We start from the raw sequence: 25,649 nt of genomic DNA on the forward strand, positions 1-25,649 counted from the left end.
GCTGCCTTACAGCATACTCCCTAACTCAAGCATTCCTATCATTCCATACCTTTTTCTGTTGTTGGCCTTCTGCCAGGTTCTTCTGGGCCAAACCTATGAGTTCCCTGAGCCTTGTCCTAGGGTCTAGGACATATGCCACAACAGAATCCTTGTGAGGTTCGCACTCACCTTCCCACTCATCATGAATTAAATCAAGAGGTCCTCTCACCCTATGCCCATACAGCAACTCAAAGGGTGAAAAACCTGTGGATTCCAGGGGAACCTTTCTGTAAGCAAACAGCAGATGGGGCAAATATGTGTCCCAGTCCCTCTTAAACTGGTTTCCAAAAGCCCGTAGCATGAACCTGAGTGCAGAGTTTAACCTCAAAATGAGACCATTAGTCTGGGGATGGTAGGGGTGGTTTTCAGGTGCTTCACCCCACAGAAATTCCACAGACAAGCCAGCAGGAGTGACATAAAAGTGGCACCTCTGTCAATCAGTATTTCTTTTGGGAAACCTACCCCACTGAAAATCTCTAACAAAGCATTTGACACCTTTTCTGCCTCAATAGAAGACAAAGCCACTGCCTCAGGATATCTTGTAGCATAATCTACCACCACTAGGATATACTTTTTCCCTGTGGAACTTGTGGTACTCAGAGACCCCACAATATTTATTTATTCATTTATTGCATTTGTTAACCGGGAAAGTCCACTGAGCCTAGAAAGAGCCCAGTTTCAGTGGAGGCCCGGGGAGAAAAGCTCCACATGATTACATAAGAAATATACATAAGAAATTGACATAATTACATAATCTTGGCATAAGTACACAGAACAATGCATGTTCATAATAATTTACATTTTAGTAAAATAATAGGAATAAACAGAGAAAAAGTCAACATGTTAACATTCTAGAGTAGTATATTGGTAGAGCTGGCATATGAATCTACAGAAGGCATATGTATCTGTATCATGGTTAGACAGTCTAGAGGAGAAGGGGATATGGTAGAAAGTTAGAATGTAGAGATTAAGGGGAGTTAGTTGTTGGGGTAAGTGTGGTGCAGGAGCATAACCAGTGAGAGGAGAGATGTAGTTTGAGTGCCTTTTTGAATGTGGCAGGAGTACTGATTGTTTTGATAGTAGTGGGAAGATTATTCCATAGCTTGGAGACAGTATGGGAGTACAACATCTGGCCCGCTGATAATTTGGTTTGTTAACTGATAGTAACATTTTGCTTTCTGACCTAAGTTGGCAATTACGATGGTACAGGTTTACTATGGAGGATAAAGAAGGGCAGGATTCAGGTTTGTAAATTATTTTGTGGGCTGTCAGTTGTAGATAATTAAGTTGGTGAGGGGGTTCTAGCCAGCAGAGCTGATGTAAAGAGGAACAGTGGTGTTTGTAGTTTTTTGCATTAGTGGCAAATTTGGCAACTTTGTTATAGCAGGAGTCTAGTTTTGTTTTTAAGTGTGATTGTAAATTTGTAAGGATGGGAGCACCATATAAAAGAGTTGGAAGCAGGAAGGATGAAACAAGGGCTACTCTAGTTGAGTGGCTGAGAAAGTAGTTATGTCTGTAGAGGGCACCGAGTTTCTGGTGGGTTCATTTAATATTGCTATAAATATGAAGGTCAAATGGTAATTTATCATCTATGATGACACGTAATAGTTTGGTGCTTGGGACCACTTTTATGGTAGTATTGTTTTGGGAATGGATAGAGAAAAGAAGTTTGTCAATATGACTGGATTTAGTGGGGGAGAATACTAGTAGTTTGGTTTTATTGGGGTTAAGGGCTAGGTGGTTTTGGGGCATCCATGTTTCAGTGGAAGAAAAGGCTTATTGGGTATGATGCTGCAGAACAGTAGGAGATTTAGAGGAACAGAGGATGGTCGAAGCATCAGCATATTGAATAACTGTACTGTTGGTTAGGGAATTGTGAAAGTCATTGATGAATATGCTGAATAAGAGGGGACCAAGAACTGAACCTTGAGGGACTCCTGTGTTAGTGCTCATGAAAGGAGAGGGGGACTGCTGCCATATAGTGGCCTGGTGTCTATTGCTGAGACAGCTAGTAAACCATTTTAGGGTAGGGCAACTTAGGTTAAGGTTGGAGAGTTTAGTTAGTAGGAGGGAGTGGGAGATACTGTGAAATGCTTTAGATAAATCTAGAAAGAGAGCAGAGACTAAGGAACCGGCATCATGGGCTCTATTTACTGTGTTCAAGAATGAAATTAGGACTGTGTTGGTGCTATGTCATGGTCTAAAGCCGTGCTGAGTCAGAGAGAGCATGTGGTGCTTTATTAAGTGGTTAATGAGCTGAGTGTGTATGCGTTTCTCCAGAATTTCCATAGCTACCCTCTGACATGGCTCCTCAATCATAGGCAAAGGCATCAAAGGAGCACTCACCTTGTCTCCTGCCTTGCCTATGTTTTGGCACTGCTCACAGGTCCTGCAGTACCTGGTTACATCTCTGGAAATTCCAGGCCAATAGAAGCTCTGCATAATATGTCTCTTTGTATGTTTTATGCCCATATAACCTGTAAAGGGAATATCATGGGCTATGGCTAGAAGTGCCAGATGGAAGGCTCTAGGCACTACCAAGTGCTGTATTCTCTCACCTTCTAGCCCTCCCACAGGGGTCCACTCTATATACAGTAACCCTTTGTCCCAGTATACCGATTCCCCCTTCCCTTGAGAATCAGGTGCCTCACTAGCTACCTGCTAAGGCCTTGCAATGTAGGGTCTGAGAGCTGAGCCTGTCTTAACTCTCTCTTTGTAACCATTCCCAGCTTCCCTTCCACAGGAAGTCTGGCATCCTCTGATGACAGTGGTGCCTCACTGTCAGCCTAGGTACTATTACTCACCTCTACCTTTGCAGTCACTCTATCCAAGGGAACATCAGTACCCACAAGCAGCTGTGGCTCACCTTCAGTCTTGCTGCTACAGCATAGCTTCCTCACTGAAGTAACCACCTCACCAGTCCTGGCCACAAGTATGTGATCTGTCTGGGTCTCCCCCAGGCTACCAGACCCACATGCTTGTCTTGAAACCTGACTGCATGTAACTGCATTAATACATGGTACTGCCTCATCCAAATCCTTCCCTAACAGAACATCTGCAGGATGGTAGTTTGGTACCCCTGTTGTCTCAAGACAACCTACTATTGGCATTTTGTCTTTCCCACTTACTGGCTCTCTCATCTTTTGTTCCCCACCTTGCCACTGTGGATATCTGTATGTCACATGGCACCACTGGTTGCATTCAAAACATTTAACCCTAGGTCCTGGACATGTACCTGGACTTGTGGCTTCCCCTGCTACTGGCAGATTCTGTTGGGGCAGTCTATGCTGCCCACCATTGGTTCCTTTAGACCCATGAGCAGTACTGGGTGTCCCTTTCCTGTGCAGGGATGCCCTGCTTGCTAGGTATAGGTCTCCTTTCTTCCCCAACACATCTGAAGTAGCACATTGTCTATCAGATAACCAGATCCTCATGTCCTCGGGCAAAGTGCTAAGGGCTTGTTTCCTTACCAAAAGGTCTGACAGCCCTTCAAAAGTAGTGACCTGACATCCACTCACCCATCTATGAAAATAAGTGTTCAGTTCAGCAACATATTCACACACACTTTCATTTGCCTTGCATCTATGCTCACAAAACTTTTTCCTATAAGTTTCAAGTGTTAGCTTAAAGAATTCTGCAAACAGTTCTTAACAGCAATATAATCAAAACATTCGTGATCACCAAGTTTACATAACACAGTTACAGCTTTACCGTGGAGTAAGGCAGTCAGGAACTGCATCCAGAGCCTTTGGTCAACATCATACTGTTTACATACCCTCTCAAACATATGAATGAAACTATCAAAATTATCACCCTCTGCAAACTGCAGAAGAAATGTATTGACCTTTTGTGCTTCTGAGGTCCAGTTACTCCCTTCCCCATTACCTCCATGACTCTGGTGAATAGTCAGCCTTTCCTTTTCATGCTGCCTCTGCTGCTCCTTTTCCACAGCTTCCATTTCTAAACACCTAGCCTCCAACTCAAGTCTCTTTAGCTCCAGATGGATTTTTAAGTCCTCTGCACAAAGGTTGAGCTGTCCATTCCCTCAGTGTTGTACATCTCCATGGCCAGTCTGATCATCCTCCTGGTTGCTGTTTTCTGATACAGCTGTAACCAAGGCTGCAATCAGGTCTGCCTTAGTCAGATTTCCATGCACCAATCCCCTAGCCTGGCACATCTCAGCCAGCTGGCTCCTTGTCAGCTTTCCATACTCCTCTGCTGATATGCTTGCCTGCTCTCCCTGACTAACTAAGCTAACAAAATAAATAAAGCAATTGTGATCTGAACTCTGAGTATTCACTGCATAGCTGCTTTAGAGTACAAAACACCTTCAGTGATCACTGTACACAAGCTACAGGAATTCACTATCCACACCACTGCAAGCCAATTGCCAACCAATTAATATGTGATGTGGATATCTCACCACTGCCAAACAATTAATATGTGATGCCCGTGCACTGGCCCAGCAATCAAGGAGCCTCAATCCTCACCACTAACACCAGTGAGGGGCATCCACATAGGGGAGGATAACAAATACACACTCAGTAAAGTACAATTTTCCTTAAGAGCACACAGAGATCACATTCAGTCTGGGACTGATTTCTCCCTTTCTATCCAGATCCCCAATAAGACTCCCCACTGGCGCAGCTATAGGGTCCAGATCGCAGCCTAGTGGGCAAGCTAAAACCTCCACCACCCTCTCTTCCAACCAGTGCTTTGTGTCCCTGCCCAAGAGTTGACACACACACTTTGAGATATGAGTTATATAAAAGCCCACAGACACTCCCGGGGAAGGTTGGCACAAATTCTCCAGATGTGCCCCCTTTCTGCACAGTCTAAAAGGTAGCACCAGCTGCCACCACCCACTAATATCAGCTATTAATAAGGCCGTTATCAAAGGGTGTCCAATTATTAGTGTGCAATTTTATTATCCAAATGGTAAGTGTGACTGAACAACAAAGCTTATTGGAGTGACTTGGACAGTATCACTATATACATGCAACGTACTCCAGACCTTAAGTTATCTACACAAAACAGCCACAGTTGAAGGTTTAAAAATATTTAATAATAAATAATAACAATATAAGACAATACTTCTTACTACACAGTGCTATTCAGGAGTTCAGAGATCACCTAGAAATACTTAAAATAATATAGTAGAAAAGTTCTGACATCAGTACAGAAAAGAAATCTTCCTATTTCCTAGCTATACCTAAGAGAAAACTCATTTCTAAAATAAACTTACATATAGAGCATAGTCAGAGTGTTGGTGATGTTGGATGTTCTCAAGACAAATGCAAAATGCTCTGAGTCTCTATGTCCTTAAATTGATTACACAGTACCACTGACTCATTTCAGATTACATCATTATTTTCTGTTTCCCAGGCTAACAGAAGTGGAGAGTGCAACAGCCCTTTTGATCTTGCACCTGGTCAGGAAGCTATAGCAATAAAAGACATTATACATGCAAATTATAGCAATTAAGTCTAGTCTTAAAATAAACGCAAGAATTCCTTCATCCAGATATCTCAGCTCAGGGTTTTGTGATCAAACAATTATACAAGGCTTGACTTATCAGCTTTCCTACAGCAGAGTGCACTGTTGTTACATTTTTGCAGTTCCATATTTAACAGCATTTTCTTCCATTTAAGAGAACAAGCCTGTGGCTTATATTAATATTTACAAATGACAGAATTATCTACAAAATTCTATCTAGCTAGCCTGGCAGCCTTCTCATATCTTCACAAGTGCCATCAGCAAACTTGATGATATGGTTGGACTTGTGCTTAGTATAACAGTTGTGGGTCAGGATGGAGAATAACAGTGGGCTGAGAACACATCTCTGTGGAACTCTGATGTTAATCATGATGCATTTTGATGTGTTCTTACCTGAACACACCCTCTGTGGTCTCTCAATCAGGAAGTCCAGGATCCAGTTACAGAGATGTTTACTGATTCCTAAATGTGCCAGTTTTTCTATAAGCTGCATTGGTACCACTGTATTAAATGCAGAGCTAAAGTCTATGAACAGCATCCTCACATACTGTAGTTGTCTCTGCCCCCTAAATGCTCGAGGAAGATGTATAGTGCTACTGATACGGCATCAGCCGTGGATCGGTTAGCTCTATACGCAAACTGCAGAGGGACAAAATGAAGAGGTAGGCATGACGAAAGATGTTTTTTGATCAGCTCTCAAAGCATTTCATAACAGTGGATGTCAGAGTGACTGGTCTGCAGACGTTAGGGCTGGAGGGAGTGGTTTTCTTAGGTAGTGGGATGATGTTAGTTTCCATCTAGCATGAGGATACTTTTGCCATGACAAGAGAGGTATTAAATATTTCCTTGAGCACTATGCATAGCTGATCAGCACAGACATTTAACACCTTGCTCAGTATGTTGTCTGGGCCAGCAGCCTTCCTGGGATTCAGTCTCCTTAGCTCTCTTCTTACCTCCTCTATGCTGAGGCTGAGTACTGCATCCTTCTCATCAGTGGGTAGCTTTAGTGCCAACCTGTTGTTGTTTTCCTCAAATATTCCAAAGATGATGTTCAAACTGTGGAGGAATTCAATGCTGTCCTCACACTGTGCTGACCTGATTTTGTAGTCAATGATCTCTTGTATGCCTTGCCATAGTCTCCTTTCATTCTTCATGTCTTCAAAGTGGGTCTGTACCTTTCTGCCATACTCCCTCTTAGCCTCCTTTATACCCCTCCTCAAATTACCTCTTGCTACACTTAAGGCTGCTTTGTCCTTAGCACTGTAAGATGCATTTCTCTCCTTCAGGGGCTCATATGCCTTAGGGGTAAGCCACGGGTTCAGGTTAGCTCTAATAGTAATACTTTTGGTATCTCTCACCCCATTGACACAGTTTAAAATGTACGTCATCAATACCTCAGTGTATTCATCAGTGTTCAGATGCTGATTCACTGTGGCTGCCTCCTTGAACATATCCCAGTTGGTTCTTTCAAAGCAGTCTTGGAGAGCCTCCACTGACCCCTCGGGCTAAACCCTAATTTGTTTCTTTGCGGGTTTCTCTCTAACTAGTGCAGGTTTGTAAGCTGGCGATAGCAAGATGGCATAATGGTCAGAGTTTCCCATTTGTGGAAGTTACACTGCCTTATAAGCTTTATTTAAGTTTATGTACACCTTCTCTAGGATATTATCACCCCTTGTAGGAACGTCCACATACTAACGGTAGTGTGGGAGTACTTCTTTCAGATCTGCTTTATTAAAGTCACCAGCTGCCACGTGTACAAAGTCAGGATATTTGCTCTGCAGCTCATGCATAGTTTATTTAGACCCTCGGTGGTATTAGTACTAGGTAGGATATATACCACTGTTACACTGACCCCATTCATCTCTCTGAGCAAGTAAAATAGTCTACATTTAATGGACAGGAACTCTTAAGTTCTCACAGCAGTGTGATACTATGATTTCACAGTTGCTGCACCATCCTTTGTTAACATAGATGCATATTCCACCACCTCTGGTCTTTCCACACAGTGCATGTTTTCTGTCTGCACAAAACAGGATAGAATTCTCTAACTTTACTGCACTATCATTTATCTTGTCATGCAGCCACATCTCAGTAATCAAAAATAAACAAGCATTTCTCACCTTCTTCTTGTTGGAGAGTTCCAGTCTCAAGTAGTCCATCTTGCTATCCAGTGATTTCATATTAGCTAGCAATATACTTAGTAGTACAGGTCTGTAGGGATTTGCTTTTAACTTTACATCAGTTTTTGCTCTGCAACCTCTTGTCCTTGTTCTCTGACATATCTTTCTCTTTTTTTCTTGTCCAGCATATTCCAGAAACCTGTTCTACCAGTTTCAAGCACTTTAGAGTGTGAAGAGTTAAAATAACAAGCAGTTGTAGCTCTGTGCAAGTAATAGGCCCCAGATAGTCTGCAAACCTCAAGGCATCCAGCCAGCAACATGTTGATGTCGACTGTTTAATTTCTAGTAAATTCTTTCTACTATAAGGTATTGTATCTTCAACTGGAAGTGCAGAAACTGATTTATTTTCAAAACTTTCTGTGCAAAAGAAGACAAAATATGCATATCTCCAGAATGAGCTTATACAGCCACAGCCACACAGGGTGCCACCATTTTTTACATATATAACACACACACACACACACATATATATATATATATATATATATATATATATATATATATATATATATATATATATATATGGGTCTACTTCACTTGACTGAAAACTCACTAGCCCCCACATAGTTTTATATATATATATATTTATATATATATATATATATATATATATATTTTTTTTTTTTTCTAAAATGAGTTATTTATTGCAGTTTTAAGAATCCATGTATATGGTTTAAGATGTATAAAATAGGTGGGGGGCTATGCCCACCACACACCCTCAATGTGAAGGATGTGTGGTGAAATGAGTTTCAGTCAAATGAGTTTTCAGTGAAGTGAGCTTTCAGTCAAGTGTGCTCAGTGAAAGGAGTTTCAGTGAAGTGAGTTTTCAGTCAAGTGACATAGGCCCATATATATATAAAATATATATATATATATATATATATATATATATATATATATATATATATATATATATATATATATATATATATATATATATATATATATATATATATATATATATACAAAACATCAATTGTCGCGGTGGTACAGCGGTAGCATTGTTGCCTCACAGCAAGAGGTTCTCCTGTTCGATTCTTGGCTGGAGTGCCTTCTGTGTGGAGTCTGCATGTCCTTCCTGTGATTGAGTGGCCTACGAAAGACATGCGTGAATGGGTGTGCCTTTGCTGAAGGTTGGGTGTTGGGCTGGCAACTTGGCACCATAAAAATCGACTGCCAATCATTAGCGGACTGGAGTTCTGCTGTGGTGACCCCTAACTGGGAAAAGCCGAAAAGGCAAAAAATCTATACATAAAATATATATATATATATCTATATATATATATATATATATATATATATATATATATAAACACACACACACACAGAGCTGTTCTACTGTACTACAATTTTAAACACAGTTACATGGTCCTTGTCAAATATGGTTTGTGCCGTTAGGAAGAACTGCTTATACATTTGACCATATGGCAGATGCATTTTTCAGGTTAGCACCACTTACTATATAAAAGGGCTGAAAAAAGGCGCTCTAGTTCCACAAGATAACATTACAATTAATGTGAAAAAATGCAAGGATTTTGTTCAGAGAGGAAACTGTCTTAACACAATCCTAGTGCACTAACTACACAATTTACAACAAAAAGCACATGTACAACAATTGTATTTTCTTGAAAGGGTACACTTCCTCAATGATCATGCATTGAAAAAGCTGCATTTCACATAACAACACATAACATGATATTTATGTCAGGAATGTGTTATCCTGAAAAAAAAAGTGACAATATTTTATACCTGGCAAGAATTTTTTAATGATACAAAATCACACACACACACACACACACACACACACACACACACACACACACACACACACACACACACACACACACACACACACACACACACACACACACACACACACACACATACACACACACAGCTTTGCAGTTACACAAATAAAGCCTAGGAACTAAGTCAAGGCAAACAAATGATTTTGTGCACCTGTGACTTTTATAATACTCATACACCCTGAGGGTAAAGTTCAAGGGAATTAAGAGACAATAAACACTGAAGTACATATATGTATATTTATATTTATATTTACAATATATTTATATTTATATCTATAACATAAAACATGACTTAGTGCTACTGACAGCCATCATTACAAATTCAAAAGGTGGCATTGCTTGCAAAATGGTACATTGAAGACACACAAAATATTTAAAAAAAAACTTTTTTTGCACAGAAGCTTCTCCCCATACATGGATTGATGCTGTGGATCTATACCACCTGCTACTTATATTCCTAATTGTGGGATCACTGCATTTCAGGAAGGAAAATATTTATGATATATCTCAATCTTAAGCTTTAATTATAAAGCTTGCAAAAGTTGTATTAGTGAACATGTATTTGAGTGTCAGTCATTAATATAGCAATAACCGGTAACGTTGATGTGGCATATTGAAGATTTACTAATGGTTGGCTTTATTAACCGTGGGCAAATCTTCAATCCTCATGATTAAATAAAGCCAACCATGGGTAAATCTTCAATATACCATATCACAGAGTCAGTTATTTGTATTATACAATGACATTATTTAAGAAAAACAATACTTCTTCTTCTTTCAGCTTTTCCTGGTTAGGGGTCGCCACAGCAGATCATCTGTCCGCTCATGACTGGCAGTGAAGTTTTACAGTGTCGAGTTGCCAGCCCGACGCCCAGTCTTACTTTTCTTAAATAATGTCTTTGCATAATGCTGCTGTGGTACCCTTCTGCATTTTCTCTGGTATCCTGGGGCTTTTTTGATGTACTGCACATGCACACTTACAGAGTACACCAGTGCTATGCAAAGGAAGCACAGAGAAAGGAAGAGCTCCATTGTTTTTTTTATTTATTTATCAAGAAAAAAGAAAATGGGAGAATTTTAACATTCAGGAGTGACGGGACAGAGAAAATAAATGGTTAATTAGGTATGTTTCTTGCAGAATGTACCTGATTATCCTCTTATTTTTCTCTGTGCCATCTCCCTCATTCATTGGAGGTCTTCAGATTTGTAAATTTATTTAAAAAAACAGAAAGAAAAGTAAAACTTTTATGAGATATACAAATGGAAAAAAGTCAGGGTGACAGGACATTTTTCCATTAGTATATTCCTGGATTTACAAAGGGCACTCTGGTCGGGCTGACCAATTAGCATGCTCCTTTTGGAGTATTACTGCCCAGTCATTGTATAATATGCTACAATTAAGCCTGGCACCATATAATATGTACATCCTGACAACTGACACTGAAAAGAGATGTGATGACTTTTAAACAACATGGCATGTACATAGCCTCTGCACAGCCTCACTCACTGTATTCAGACCTCTTCAAAGAAAAATTAAACCACAAAAAGTAGACACAAAAATAAAGGCTGAAGCCAGACAAAAATAACTGCACCTCTATAAACCAGTTCCCTAGAATCGAAATCACCAAATATTAGAACAAACTTTTAAATCAAAATGATTACAGATGAAACATTGTAATTGTTAATAGCCAGTTGGAAATTGGAATTATTGACAAAAATAAATGAAACAAAAAAAATCTGCACTGAGCAGCACTAAAATTAAAGAAAATACTTAAGTAAATGACAATTCTTACATGTCATACCTTTCAGTACAGTATTATACTAGAATTACAACATTAAAGACAAATTTTAAAGGAAAAATAAAATTTAATTCAGGGCTATAGTAAAAATCATCTGTGTGATAGCCCATTTATACTCAAACAAACAAAAAACCTTCACCACCTAAATCAGTTCCCTATTCAGCAAGTTACACACTTATGTACAATTGCTGTATCTTACTGAAATGAATGGGAAACAGTGATCCAAATAAAAAAATAATAGTAATAACATAAATGGAAATGGGTTCTGATCGTGTGACAAACTGAATGTCCTGTACTGTAGACTTATGCATATTGTTTTATTTTTTTCTTAAACTAAATCCGCAGTACAATATAAGTATCACTAGACTTCATCAAATTCCATGATGTAACTTGCACCTAAGATTCACAAAATTATGTCTTAGTGAATGAACATGTGTGAAAGTAAGAAGCCTGTGAGTATTCTGTCTTAACAATGTAGCATAAGCAAAAGTGGAAATGACATGGTAGTAGTCTCAAAGCAGCAGCAGAAAGAGTAAAAGTCTGGTAGTATAGCAGAGAAACAAAGATGCAAATATAAAATAGCGTGTATAGTCACAAACTAATAACCTGCGACTAAGTAGTTCCACGATCTGAGTATCCCCAGCAAAGGCACGTACCTCCCGGTGTATAAAATGTGTAAAAACGTTCCACACTGAAGAATATATCAACAATCCGCAGCAATAATGGATTTATTCTGAACACATAAAACTGACACAGCCAATACACCGCAGTTCAAATGAACAATCCCACGAACTTCCACTGAATTACCCGGGTTTCGTCCGCCAAGACGAACTTCTTCAGAATAAATATGCATGTGTGTGTGTGTGTGTGTGTGTGTGTGTGTGTGTGTGTGTGTGTGTGTGTGTGTGTGTGTGTGTGTGTGTGTGCGCGTGTGGTGTGCGTGTGTGTGCGTGTGCGTGTGCGTGTGTGTGTGTGTGTGTGTGTGTGTGTGTGTGTGTGTGTGTGTGTGTGTGTCTGTGTGTGCGTGTGGTGTGCATGTGTGTGTGTGTGTGTGTGTGTGTGTGTGTGTGTGTGTGTGTGTGTGCGTGTGGATGTAATGAAGGTGCTCGACTCTTACCTTAGATCAACATCTGTTTAGCCATCAAAATTTAATTGACTAAACAGATGACTGCTAGGTGTGTGACATTATACATTTCTCTGGGTATGGAAGTCTGCCCTTTCCCCAAGAAGTGTGATTTTCGAGTTAGTATATATAATTTGCAGGGGGCATGGGGAGCTGTAGTTTTTTTTTTTTTTTTTTTTTTTTGCATGAGCCAAGATTTTTGCTTGGTGGCTGTGTAGTAGTGTGTCAGCATTTGTAACACAGATCTTTGGGTCATATGTTACACCCACACACACACACATACATACAGACACTCATGCATACTATCTAGTAGGTTCCAAGCATATTTACAGCAGTCTTTATTGCTTTTCTGTTGTGTTGTCAACCTCCACTCTTCCAGCCACTTTCAGATTTGTTCCATGTTATCTACAATTCTTTTATCTGCCTGACTCCCTCATACCAAAGCAGGAGCTTTCCTTCGCTGTCTCTTTAAGCTTAATATATTATGCAGTTTTGTATTTGTTACAAAAACACACACTTTATGGCCTTTATTATACTTATTCTGAAATGTGCTATAAAATAACTTTATCTCTAAGTGAATGTCACGACACAGCTACACAAATTTTGTTTTCAGGTTAGAATATCCTTCATTCAGGCTTCAACATAAAAGGCAAAAAAGCATGATTCACAGCATATAGCTGCTTTAGGCTTTGCTTGACAGTATAATATAACAGTAAAGATTATGATTTGAATAAGGAAAACTAAGTCTGATTCCCATGGCTTCAATTTATTCACTGTGGTCAGCAAGAAAGTCAATTAATGCCAATAAAGCCACTGGGTAAGATCTGTGAAGAGTATCTAGTAGGTAACAAAAGGATGTTAGAAGAAAACCCTCACTGTTGGCTCATTAATATATTCAGAGCAACAAAATTATTTCTCCAGAGGGACCCAAGAACTTTATTTCTTAACCACTTTTGTGGTATTTGATATCAGAACAGAATAACTGCAGGAGGGTTGGCCATCTAAATGGAAGAGCATTTCTATTTGGTGTCTCAAGCATCATCTAAGCACTTTTCCTGTGGATAATCCTATGGTGCTTTCTTATTTGTGTCAGATGCTCAGTTCTGGCTCTGCATATTCATCTGTTAAAGTTAATTTGTCAGCCATTTCCACTTGTTCACCTTCCGGAATCCACCTCTGGCTTCTAGTTTTGAAGTCAAACAATTTATGAAAGTATCCTGTCCCTCTCTCCCTCCTAACCCTTATTACTTTCTGTTCCTTTGCTTCTGGTCGATGGGTCTTTCTTTTATCTTTTCCTCTTTTTTGTCCCCTTCTTGGATGTACATGTTATTGGTTTCCCATGTGGGTTCCTCTGGTTCTTCTAGGGCACTTCATTTCTGAGGATGCGGCATCCATACATCGCATATGTACCTTATGCCTTGCATGTAGGACAGATGTCTGATGTATGGCACTCGGAAGGTACATTGGCTTTGGTATGCTGGCCAGGCATTAGACTATCCTTGGCAGGATATCCCAAAACTGAAGAATACTGCAGCAGTGATAAGGAAGGACATTACAGCACGCTTCCACTTATATTGTACTGATGAGCCCAAATATAGGTGAAATATGCCTACAGCTAAATGAGTTTGGATTGTTGCCTTAAGTGAAGCAATAAGTCCAAGTGAAGTCTGCTGGAAGTTTTGACTTCTATTATGACACACAAACTACATCTCATCATACATCTTTAGTTTTCTCTGACTCTCTTACTATCACAAACTATGAATGTGAACCATAAGTATCTCCTTTTTTCCTACAACAGAAAATTCAATGAAATATAACCAATGCTCACTCAAATTTGTGTTATCTAAGGGGAAACTTCTGTCAAACTATAAACTATTCTATTGTATAATATTGACAACTGAGTACTGTTGTAAATGCTATCTGCATCCTGTACACTTTGTGTCTTTACTCGTTTAAGTTCTACTTAATAAAATGTTACACAAACTTTCAGAGATTCCCCCCCAGGCCTCCACTAAAAAAGGGCTCTTGCCCAGTCAGGCTATCCTGGTTAACAAACTCAAATAAGTAAATACATTTTTGGGCCTTTCTGTGCCCCTTCCCCACATTATTTTTTGGGTTTGTCCAGAATTTTTGCGCTAAGAACTCAAGAAGTATAATTCCACGAGGAAAGGTTACATTATTTTTTGGGTTTGTCCAGAATTTTTGCGCTAAGAACTCAAGAAGTATAATTCCACGAGGAAAGGTAAGTTGATGGAAACCTAAAAAGTTTAGTCGATTCTGATTCTGGTTGACATAAATATGCTGCAGTCACAGGAAGTATTATTTTATTGCTAAATATTGTATACAGTGTTTAATGAAGGATGAAACCAAGGGTACTTAAAAAAACTGCTGTGATCATAACTCTTCATATAACAAGTATTAAAATGATGTATAGTGACTTTGCCAGTAACACAACAGCTGAAACATGTCAGTTATTAAAAAAAAAAACAAACAAACAAAAAAAAAAACAGTAAAGCAACATTCTGATACAGGCTTACTGTATAGTTTGTCAATAAAGCACACCAGGATGTTATATAGGATTTGCCTGCTTTTAAACAGTTTAGATTCTCAGAGCATCTTCTTGGGAGCAGCACACTAAGTGTGAATAAATCCCACAATATCACCTACCCCGCTAGCATTTTAATGAGGCCAATGTACGAACCTTTGAAAACAGTAAATAATATCACAAGTAGTCTGTTTCACTTATTGCATACACACTTGCATGTGAGCACACACACACACGCATATATATGTGTATGTGTATGTGTGTGTGTGTGTGTGTGTGTGTGTGTGTGTGTGTGTGTGTGTGTGTGTGTACACTCACACACACACACACACACACATGTATATATATATATATATATATATATATATATATATATATATATCCCCCACATAACCAAATCCAAAATGATCAAGACGACATCACCAAAGTGGCAAAATGCCACTTTTACACAGGAAAAATGTACAGTTGTCCAACATGCAAAAAAACACAAAATGCATTATGTCAAACCAACCCAGGTGAGGGCCTATGCCCCCCCACACCTCCCTAACTAAATATACCAACTCCAGGATCACATTACAGTGGGGAAAAGGCCAAATTTCCCAATTTGGCCAACTGTTCGTTTTCTCTGTGAAAAAGTTCAGTAATCCATAGTGTTGGTGTTTCACTTCAGCATTATCATCTCAATCATTTTGGATTCAGTAATGTGGGATTTCAGCCTTTTTGGGTAGACCCATACACACACACACACACTCACACACACACACACACACACACACACACACACACACACACACACACACACACACACACACACTCGCACACACACGTGTGTGTATATAAGTATGTGTGTGTGTGTGTGTGTGTGTGTGTGTGTGTGTGTGTGTGTGTATAGATATATATATATATATATATATATATATATATATATATATATATATGTATATGAGCTACAAATATGTCTTAATTGCAGCCCAAATTTACAAATTCTGAGTTTTATCAAATTCTCATTAAGAAAAACAAAAAAAAGTCAGCATGTAATAGTCACCTGAGCCTAACCTAAATATATTTTCTCCTTACATTACAAGTTGTATTTTTTCTTTTGTTTGAGCCTCCCTTTTCTATCATTACATAGATCAATCCCAGGCATTCTCGAATTACCTTTTATATACTTCTAGTATTTCTTCATCCAGTGTGCTATTGTATGGTTACCCCAGCTTTAGCATGAATAAATCAGTGCTTTTCCTCAGCTTCAGTGACAACGTTATGCTGTACTGAGAGCTCTTTAGAATTATGTATATATATATATATATATATATTTATATATATATATATATATATATATATATATATATATATATATATATATATATATATATATTTTTTTTTGGGGGGACTACTGCGTCTGCATGTTTATACATTTAAGTAAGCTAAGTTTCTGCTATTGTTTCCTTCTCTAACCGGATAGTAACAGATTTAATTCTTCATTTGATAGCAAACACATTAGAGTAGACACTGACTCATCTTCAGTTAAGGGAGTCCAACAAAATAAATCAGTGGTCACCTCCTGTTCTCAGAGGTACTGTTGATCATGTTAGCTTTCTCTCATAAGCAGTCTGAGATGATGGGTGTCACAACCAAAATGAGAAAGGGGGACAGATAGGCCAGCTGAAGCATTAGTATTCATCAAATCAGCATTACATAGTCAAGCAACATTATCCAGGCCTTTCTACCCCCCCCCCCCCGACAGGCAGCAGAGTTATGTTATCATACATATGTCTACTACATAAATAAAGCACTTACTCCAAAGGTCAAAGAAGAAGAAGATTGTTCTATACCCATATCTTTTCTCTCTTGGATAAAATTCCCTTCACCTACTACAATCTCTTAGCTCACCATCAGCACGGAAAAGAAAACAAGGGTTCAGCTCATATGGTTTCTGTCCCTCACACTCAAGACTCTCTGATATGATTGATTAGGAAGGAGGCTGTTAGCTGAAGAGTATATGATCAGCTTTAGAAAAAAAAAAGAATTCCCCAAGACCACCTGGGAAGAATACTTCTGGACTTCTAAATATAAATTAGTACCAGAAACCTTATATTTACCATTATACAATTACAACACCATGTCAGATGTATACATAACATTAGATACTGCATATTAAAGGCTCTCCTGCTCCTAGAAAACAAAAATAAACTTTTTAATGTCTTTTATAAATTTAAGGTACTCCAGTTCAGTTTTCATGCATCAAGCTTCAAGCTTTTGGGGTTTTTTTTCTGTTTTTGGTGTCCATGCTCATCTGAGCATTTCCTGTTTTTTACAGCCGTCTGTCTAAGAGAGTAGAGATGATGTGGATACATGTGTTTATATAATATATATGTAGTTAGATCAATATCACACATATGTACATGCACACAAACAGGTCTTTTTAAAGAAATATGAATGAATCCAGAAAACACATATGTGTGACAAGTATGTATTCATATGAACAAATGTGCATCTAGCAATAAACACCTTCGTGCTCAGCTTAGCAGCAGTCCTATAGGAATAACACCTGTCCACTGTTGTGACGACGTGGTTTAATGTAAAAGCATAAAAAAATCACAATACAGTCAAGCGCTTTCATCCAGTAACCCTGGACTTCATCAGAACTAATTAACAACTTAGAATCCATGTTCAAATGTCCTATTGCTAGCCTAAATGCCCAATCAATCTAAAGAAATTTGCATACATTTAAATATATAACATTGTTCTCATTAACCCTTTCACTTCTTTTTAAAAATATGTAACATATAAATGATTTAGTACTTTAATTACTTTCATGTTATACAAAATATTTTTTCAGCCGCATATATACTGTAAAAACAATAAAACAAGTTATACTGTAAAATCTCTTTTTATAATTCTAATGCTCTATATTTTAAAATTGGCATAATAGAAAGATGGTCATTAATGCCTGGGAGCTGGGTGGCATTAAATCTAAGTTGCCAATTCAGTACAGCTCTTTCAAGCTTATTGCCCCAATCTTCCCCTCTAGGTGATCTTTCCACAATTTCCAAAATCCCAAACAGAAACCCATTGCATACAGAATTTTCGCTCATTAGAGCATTCAATTATATGAACTTTCATTCATATAATATAGACCCTACACACACACACACACACACACACACACACACACACACACACACACACACATACACAAATTTTATTGACTAAGCAGATGGCCTATTGGTGTGCAAGATTACACAATTCATTCCTGAAGTTAGGGAAGATGCCCTTTCCCTGGTATTGTGTGATCTCTGAGTTAGCATATATAATTAGCAGGGATAGTGAGGGCACAGGAAACTTGTTCCCTGTAAAAATTATGTTTTTTTTCCTTTTTATTTATTTTTGCATGCACATAGGTTATTGCTCCTCTCATGCATATTAATGTTATGTCAGTGTTTGCGCTGTTAAAATTTTGTTGTGATTAGTGATGTCGGCCTTTGGATTTGTCAGTCTTATTTAGTAGTTTAGTAGATCCACATATAATTGTATGTATATGTGTATGGAGACCAGTTGGCATAATGGTGAAGGTTTTTGCTTCCCATGTACAGGTTACAAGGTTCTAGTCTGACCTCCATCCAATTCCTGTTTGGAGTCTACATGTTCTCCATGTCTCTCTCTCTCTGTGGGGTTCTTCTCATATCTGAAAAACATGCTGAATGTTTTCATCTCAAACGCACCAATGAAGAGAGCAGAGTCTACATGGTACCCTATTGGAGGAAGAGTTGTACAGACCAACCGCTTTGGGCATCTACATTGGTGCACAGTATCCTCAAAATAGGAGAACACAGATCACAGACTGTGCACAGTGGCAGGGCTAGCCATTCGGTGGTGTAAAATATGTCTCTATTTAATTTGGTCATGTTGACTAATGTTGTGAAAAAATGGGCGTGGGTAGTTACTGGTGATAAGTGGGTTGAGGACTTGGCCTACTCCGAACTATGCCAGGGACCCATGCTGATGGGTGGGTGTGTGTGTGTGCTCCCAGCAGCCCTAGATCAATAAGCTACTGGCCAGCCGGTGTCTAGTTGCTCAGCCTGGGTTACCCGGGATAGTTCTGCTGAGTGAAAGCTGGATGTAAAATCATTTAGCCTGACAAACATGAACTGAGAATTGCTACACTTAATGTAGGTTCACTGATAGGATTCATTTTGGAAGTGGATGACATGATGGTGCAGAATGGGCTACTCATCCTATACAGCCAAGAGATGAGATGGAAGGGCAATGCAGCAAAGCCACTTGACTTGGGATCCAAAATCTACTACTCATGAGGAGGACAGGCTAAAATGGTGTGTTGAGAGAGATGCTTCAGAAGGCAGTTATAGTTAGTGTCAGATTCATTGCAATCAGACTCCAGAGTAACAATAGAACAGTATTCATAATCTCAGGCTATGCCCCACATCAGAGTTTTGACAGTGAGGGGAAGAGTGCATTCAGGAAGCAATTGCAGGACCTACTAGATAAAGCAAAACAACATAAATTGGTGTTGATAATGGGTGACTTGAATGCACATATCAGGACAGACAGAACAGGATATGAGGACTGCCTGGGTCCACATGGTTTAGGCATCAGGAATAAAGAAGGAGAAGCCATTCTATACATATAAGAGTGGCCAACATGCAATTCAGGTAGACTTCCTTTTAGTAAGGAAAGGGCACTGGGGTAGAATCAATTATTGCAATGTGATCCCCAGTGAAACAGTCTTCCCACAGCATAAACCCCTGGTTGCCACAATCAGCTGTAAGCATTCGTCAGAGAAGGCTCTAAAGTCAACAGAGACCAAGCTGAACACCTGGAAGTTGACTGAACAGAAAGTATAACAGTTCAAAGAATTATTTAACACGATACCCAGACCCCATTTGAAAATGGGAAAAAGGGTACTGATGATGATGATAATAATTATGATGATATATATATATATATATATATATATATATATATATATATATGTATGTATGTGTGTGTGTATAAAAATAACACCCCCTTTTAATTTTAGAGAGATAGATAGATAGATAGATAGATAGATAGATAGATAGATAGATAGATAGATAGATAGATCAATCTATGGTCGATCAATTGGCTGTCAACATTATGTTGTACCGACGTAATTCAGTGGACCCATATATGTATACACACACACACACACACACACACACACACACACACACACACACACACACACACATACAAGGAGAAATAAAAAAAAATCACTGACAACAGTTAATCACTGACTTTCACAACCCAAATGGTATACATTTTCTGGAGAATTCATACCCTACATTTCCATTCTTAATTATGTTTTTAACTTACAGACATTTAACTCTTACTGAGCAGCGATTGACTCCAAAACTTGCATCTCACTGAAAACTTCCTTGCTACTCAAGAATGTTCTTCCTTTTAATAAAACAGTAGAGCCATATGAGCTTGCATTCTTTGAAACTGAAAACTAGGCTACAACTGACGCTGCTTCCGAATCACTTTTTTACTTTCTTTTGTATAACAACTACTCATTCAGCATTATCCAGTCAAATGTCTAATTCCTTTTAGTGACAGCTATTATTCGCATGGCCTTTCTACTTTGCATACTCCCTTTGAGACTCTTGTGTCCTCTCCTCAGCACTAAGTGCATAATTCACATATCTTTCATAAAGGTTCATAGGTTCATAGGTAGGTACTAGGCTATCTGCCTGAAGGTATTTATAAGCCTAGCCGGAATGTGTTGGCTTTCACCACCTCCTTAGATTAGTTCCCTGTGCCTCTGTCCAGCAGAGCCATTGAAGTGATCCCCGGGGTAAATTTTCTGTTTCCTATCCACTTGTCCAGGTTTCTCTTGAAAAGGGTTAGCAAGCAGCTGTGCCTAATGTAGATTGGAATCTTGTTCCAGAGCATGGAAAGTCTCTGGGACAGGAATCAATCCCTCCAGCATGTCCTATTTATTGTTGTGGTGAGGTTTAGATCCCTAGAGCATGTAGCTCGAGGGGATATGGTTTTCTTTAGATGGAGCATGTCCATCAATAATGGGTTGGACATGGCCTTGTATGTCAGGCAGAGATCACATCTGAGTAGGCGGTATGCAACCGAGTACAGCTGGAGTTTCTTCAGTTGAGCTGCATAGGGCAGCTGTTTGAGGTCAGTGATCCTCTTGGTGAGGTAGTTCTGTGGTCTTTCCAGCTGTTGCAGGTGTCTTGTAAGGTACATCCCAAATGGGGCGTTGTACTCTATGGTGGGTCTGATGAGTGATGCGTAGAGGGGCACAGTGATCTTTTTTGATCTGGATGCAAACCCTTTTGTGATTAGGTGGGCCACATAGAAGGTTTTCTAACCACTTTGGCAATGTGATTATCAAAGGAGAGGTTACTATCTACTTGGGTCCCCAGATCCCTTATTACGTCTTCCATATTTAGGGGGCTACCACCTATGTGGTAGTTTGTGGGTACTTTGTTTTTTCCAAAGGGGATGACTATGCACTTTTTGGCATTTAGTTTGAGGCCATGGTTTTGACACCAGGTATCTGTCTCAATGAGACCCTTTTGGAGGATGTCTGTGTTATCCGGAGAGTCAATTATAGCCCCTAGTTTGCAGTCGTCTGCGAACTTGGTCAACCATAGTCCTCCTGTGCTTGCCTGTTCCTCTGAGAAGTATATGCCGAACAGGAGGGGTCCTAGGACTGAGCCCTGGGGAAATGTCACTTGTAACTGGCTTAGAGTCAGACCTAGCTCCTGCAACTCTTACCATGTGGGTTCTGTCCATGAGCCAGCTGGCAACCCATCTCATGATGTAGGGGTTTATGTTCAGACTGGTGAGCTTGTCTATAATGCCTGAATGGGGAATGGTGTTGAAGGCCTTTGCGAGGTCTAGGTAAGCTGTGTGGACCACCTTTCCCTGATCTATAGCCTTGGTAACTGTCTCAAAGAAGTCCACCAGGTTTAGGAGGCATGATCTGTGTTTGGAGGTTCCCAATGTCTCTGTTAATGCGATCCATGATGATGCAGACCAAACTAGTCAGGCTTATAGGGCAATAGTTCCTGGGATCTGTTTTGGCTCCACCTTTGTGGAGCGGAATAACCATTGCTGTGCAGCACTCTATGGGCACATAGCCTGTGGAGAGGCTAAGTTTGAACAGTGTGTTTAGGTAAGGGATTAGTTAATCTTTGAGCTCATGTAGAACACAGCCTGGGACACCGTCCGGTCCCATTGATGCTGTGTTTTTGGCTTTGGAGAGGGCTGTTTTAACATGAGTGTTTGTGATTTCAGAGGCACTACAATCTTCTGGTATGGGTATGGGTCCTTTTGGGGGTGAGAGGGGGGTGAAGTTTGCACTGAACCTGTCTGCCAGGATGTTGGCGATATCAGTCAGTTCAGTGTATTTTGTGCCATTCTGCACTAACTCCGAACAGATCTGAGAATTGCCACTTAGATTCTTGACATAGCTATAAAATGCCTTGTGGTTATCTTTGGAGTCCTTGGCAATTTTTCTTTTGAAGCTAGCCTTGGATGATTTTATGAGGGATCATAGTTTCTTGCTGATACTGATCAGGGATGTCTTCCCTTATTGGGATTTTACTCTTTTCTGTACTAGTTTCCTCCTTCTATTGTATAGCTTGTTTATGGCAGGGGTCCACCAGACCTGTTTCCTTTTCTTGGAGGAGCACAATCCATGCATTCTTGTAGGTGCCTGTAGAGTGCATTAGTAAAGGATTTTGCAGCTTGGACAGCATTATCCTTTAGCATGGTTCATAGGTTCATAGGTTCATACTAGGCTATCTGCCCGAGGGCATTTACAAGCCTAGCCCATAGTTTTGTGGCTTACGCCACCCCTTTAGTATGGGGAACTATACCCATTATTTTGCTGTGCCTCTGTCGAGCAGTGACACTGAGGTAATCCCTGGGGTATATCTGCGATCTCCCATCCATTGGTCAAGATTTCTCTTGAACAAGGCCAGCGAGGTGCTCTGCCTCACATATACCGGGATTTTGTTCCACAGCATAGGGAGTCTTTGGGTGATGAATCTATCCATCCAGCACGTCCTATTAATACCCGTGTCGAGGTTTAAGTCTCCCGCCCTTGTGGCTCTGACGGATCTAGATTTTTTGAGGTGAAGCATATTCATCAAATCTGGGTTTGACATGGCCTTGTATGTTAGGCAAAGGTCACCTCTGAGCAAGCGGTAAGCGACTGAATAGAGCTGGAGTTCTTTCAGTCGGGCAGCATAGGACAGATGTTTGAGACCCTTTATCCTTTTGGTGAGGAACTTTTGTGGCCTCTCCAGCTGCTGCAAGTGTCGGGTCAGATACATTCCGAATGGGGCATTGTACTCAATCATTGGTCTGATGAGTGATGAGTATAGGGAGACTATGACCTCCCTTGATCTAGATGAGAATCCCTTCATGATAAGGTGGGCAATGTAGAAGGTCTTCCTAACTACTTTAGCTACATGGGTGTCGAATGACAGACTACTATCAACCTGGGTCCCCAGGTCCCTGATAACTTCTTCTGTGCTCAGTGGATTGCCACCTATTTGGTAGCTAGGGGTACCTTGTTTTTCCCGAAGGGTATGACTATGCATTTTTTGGCATTTAACTTTAGGCCATGGCTCTGGCACCAGTTATCCGTTTCTGTGAGACCCTTCTGAAGGATATCTGTGTCAGATGTGTTTTCTACTATGGCCCAGTTTGCAGTCATCTGCAAACTTTGTCAGCCATAACCCTCCTGTGTTTGCTTGTACTTCGGAAAAGTAGATGCCAAACAAGAGTGGGCCCAGGACTGAGCCCTGTGGTACACCACTTGTGACAGGCTTTGAGTCTGATATGGCGCCAACAACTCTGACCCTGTGGGTTCTGTCACTCAGCCAGTTTGCAACCCATCTTGTGATGTATGGGTTAACATTTAAGCTGATGAGTTTTTCAATGATACCCGAGTGGGGTATTGTATCGAAGGCCTTTGCCAGATCGAGGTAGGCTGTATGGACTGCCTTTCCCTTATCAATGGCTTTGGTGACTGTTTCGAAAAAGTCAACCAAGTTTAGAAGGCATGATCTGCCTTTGACAAAGCCAAACTGGGATGGATCCAAAGTCTGCAAATTCCCTATGTCTTTATTTATGAGGTCCATTATGATCCTCTCCATGGCTTTGCAGATAAGGCTTGTCAAGCTAATGGGCCGGTAATTTCCAGGGTCGGTGGAGGCACCGCCTTTGTGAAGTGGGACCACAGTTGCAGTGCGCCACTCCTGGGTACGTATCCAGAGGTAAGACTATGATTAAACAGCTGTCCTAGCTGTGGGTTTAATTCCTCGTTGAGTTCATGGAGCACACAGCCGGGGACACCATCAGGTCCCATGGATGCTGTGTTTTTGCTTTGGAGAGAGCAGTTCTCACTTGCACGTTTGAGATGTTTGGGAGGCTGCAATCGCTTAGTATAGATCTCTCCTTTTGGGAGGGGGTTTGCACTGAACCTGTCAGCCAGTATGTTGGCAATGTCTGTAGGATCAGTAATCTTCACATCATTTTGAACTAGTTCTGAGCATATCTGGGAGTTTCCTCCCAGGTTTCTAACATAGCTAAAGAAGGCCTTATGATTGTCTTTTGAGTCTTTAGCTATTTTTCTCTCAAAATTTGCTTTGGATGATTTTATGAGAGCTCTTAGTTTTTACTTATAGTGATCAAGGGTGTCTTACCTTTTAAGGATTTTGCTCTATCTTGTAGTAGCTTCCTCCTTTTGTTGTAGAGTTTGTTTATGGCTGGGGTCCACCAGACTGGACGCTTGCCTTTGGTACAAAGAGTCTTTGTTTTGCTTGGGATTGCCTTATCCATGCAGTCCTGCAGGTGCTGGTAGAAGGCATTTGTAAGTGATTCAGCGGCTTGAGTACTGTTTTCCGCCGCTCGGGGCCTTAAAGGAGACCACACTAGTCTTTAGAAGTGTGAAGTCTGCTTTCGAGAAGTTCTTTACTGTGGTCTTTATTTCAGGTGGGGGTGGGATGAGGACCTCCAGCGAGATTAGTTTGTGATCTGATCTCACCAGTGAGGGGTATACTTCCGGTGTTGAACATTGTGCTCCCATGTTCGTGATGATGAGATCAAGTATGTTTTCTCCTCTTATGGGGATGGTGACTAGTTGTTCCATGGCATTTGAGTTTATGAATTCCAGGAACTTTTGGGCTAGGGTGTTTGGGCTTGAGTAGTGTTCCCAGTCTATATTAGGGTAATTGAAGTCACCTAGTATGATGGTGTTTGGTGATACATTTATCCCCTCTAGTGTTTTCAGGAAGGCCATGTGAGGTTCCTGAGTTTGTGAGGGTGGCCTGTAACATGCTACAATTTGCAGAGCAGTCTTGCCTATGGTTAATTGCACCTGGATGGTCTCCGATGCATCGTGCGTTGCCACCAGTCTTGAGGTGTGGGTGTCCTTGATGAATATGGATACCCCCCCTCCTTTCTTGGTATTGTCCAGATTTTGGGGCCGGAACGCATGATATGAGGTAAAACCTAATAGTGCTGGGGTGCTCTCAGGAGCCTTGGACCAGGTTTCTGTCACAGCACAGACATCGATGTTCTCCATACTGAGAAGGGCCTCGAGTGCATGCATTTTGAGATTTAGACTTCGGGCTGGGGGCTTTG

The sequence above is a fragment of the Protopterus annectens genome, chromosome 7.part0, assembly GCF_019279795.1.
Source record: "Protopterus annectens isolate FY-2018-M chromosome 7.part0, PAN1.0, whole genome shotgun sequence".
Lineage (NCBI taxonomy): Eukaryota > Metazoa > Chordata > Ceratodontiformes > Protopteridae > Protopterus > Protopterus annectens.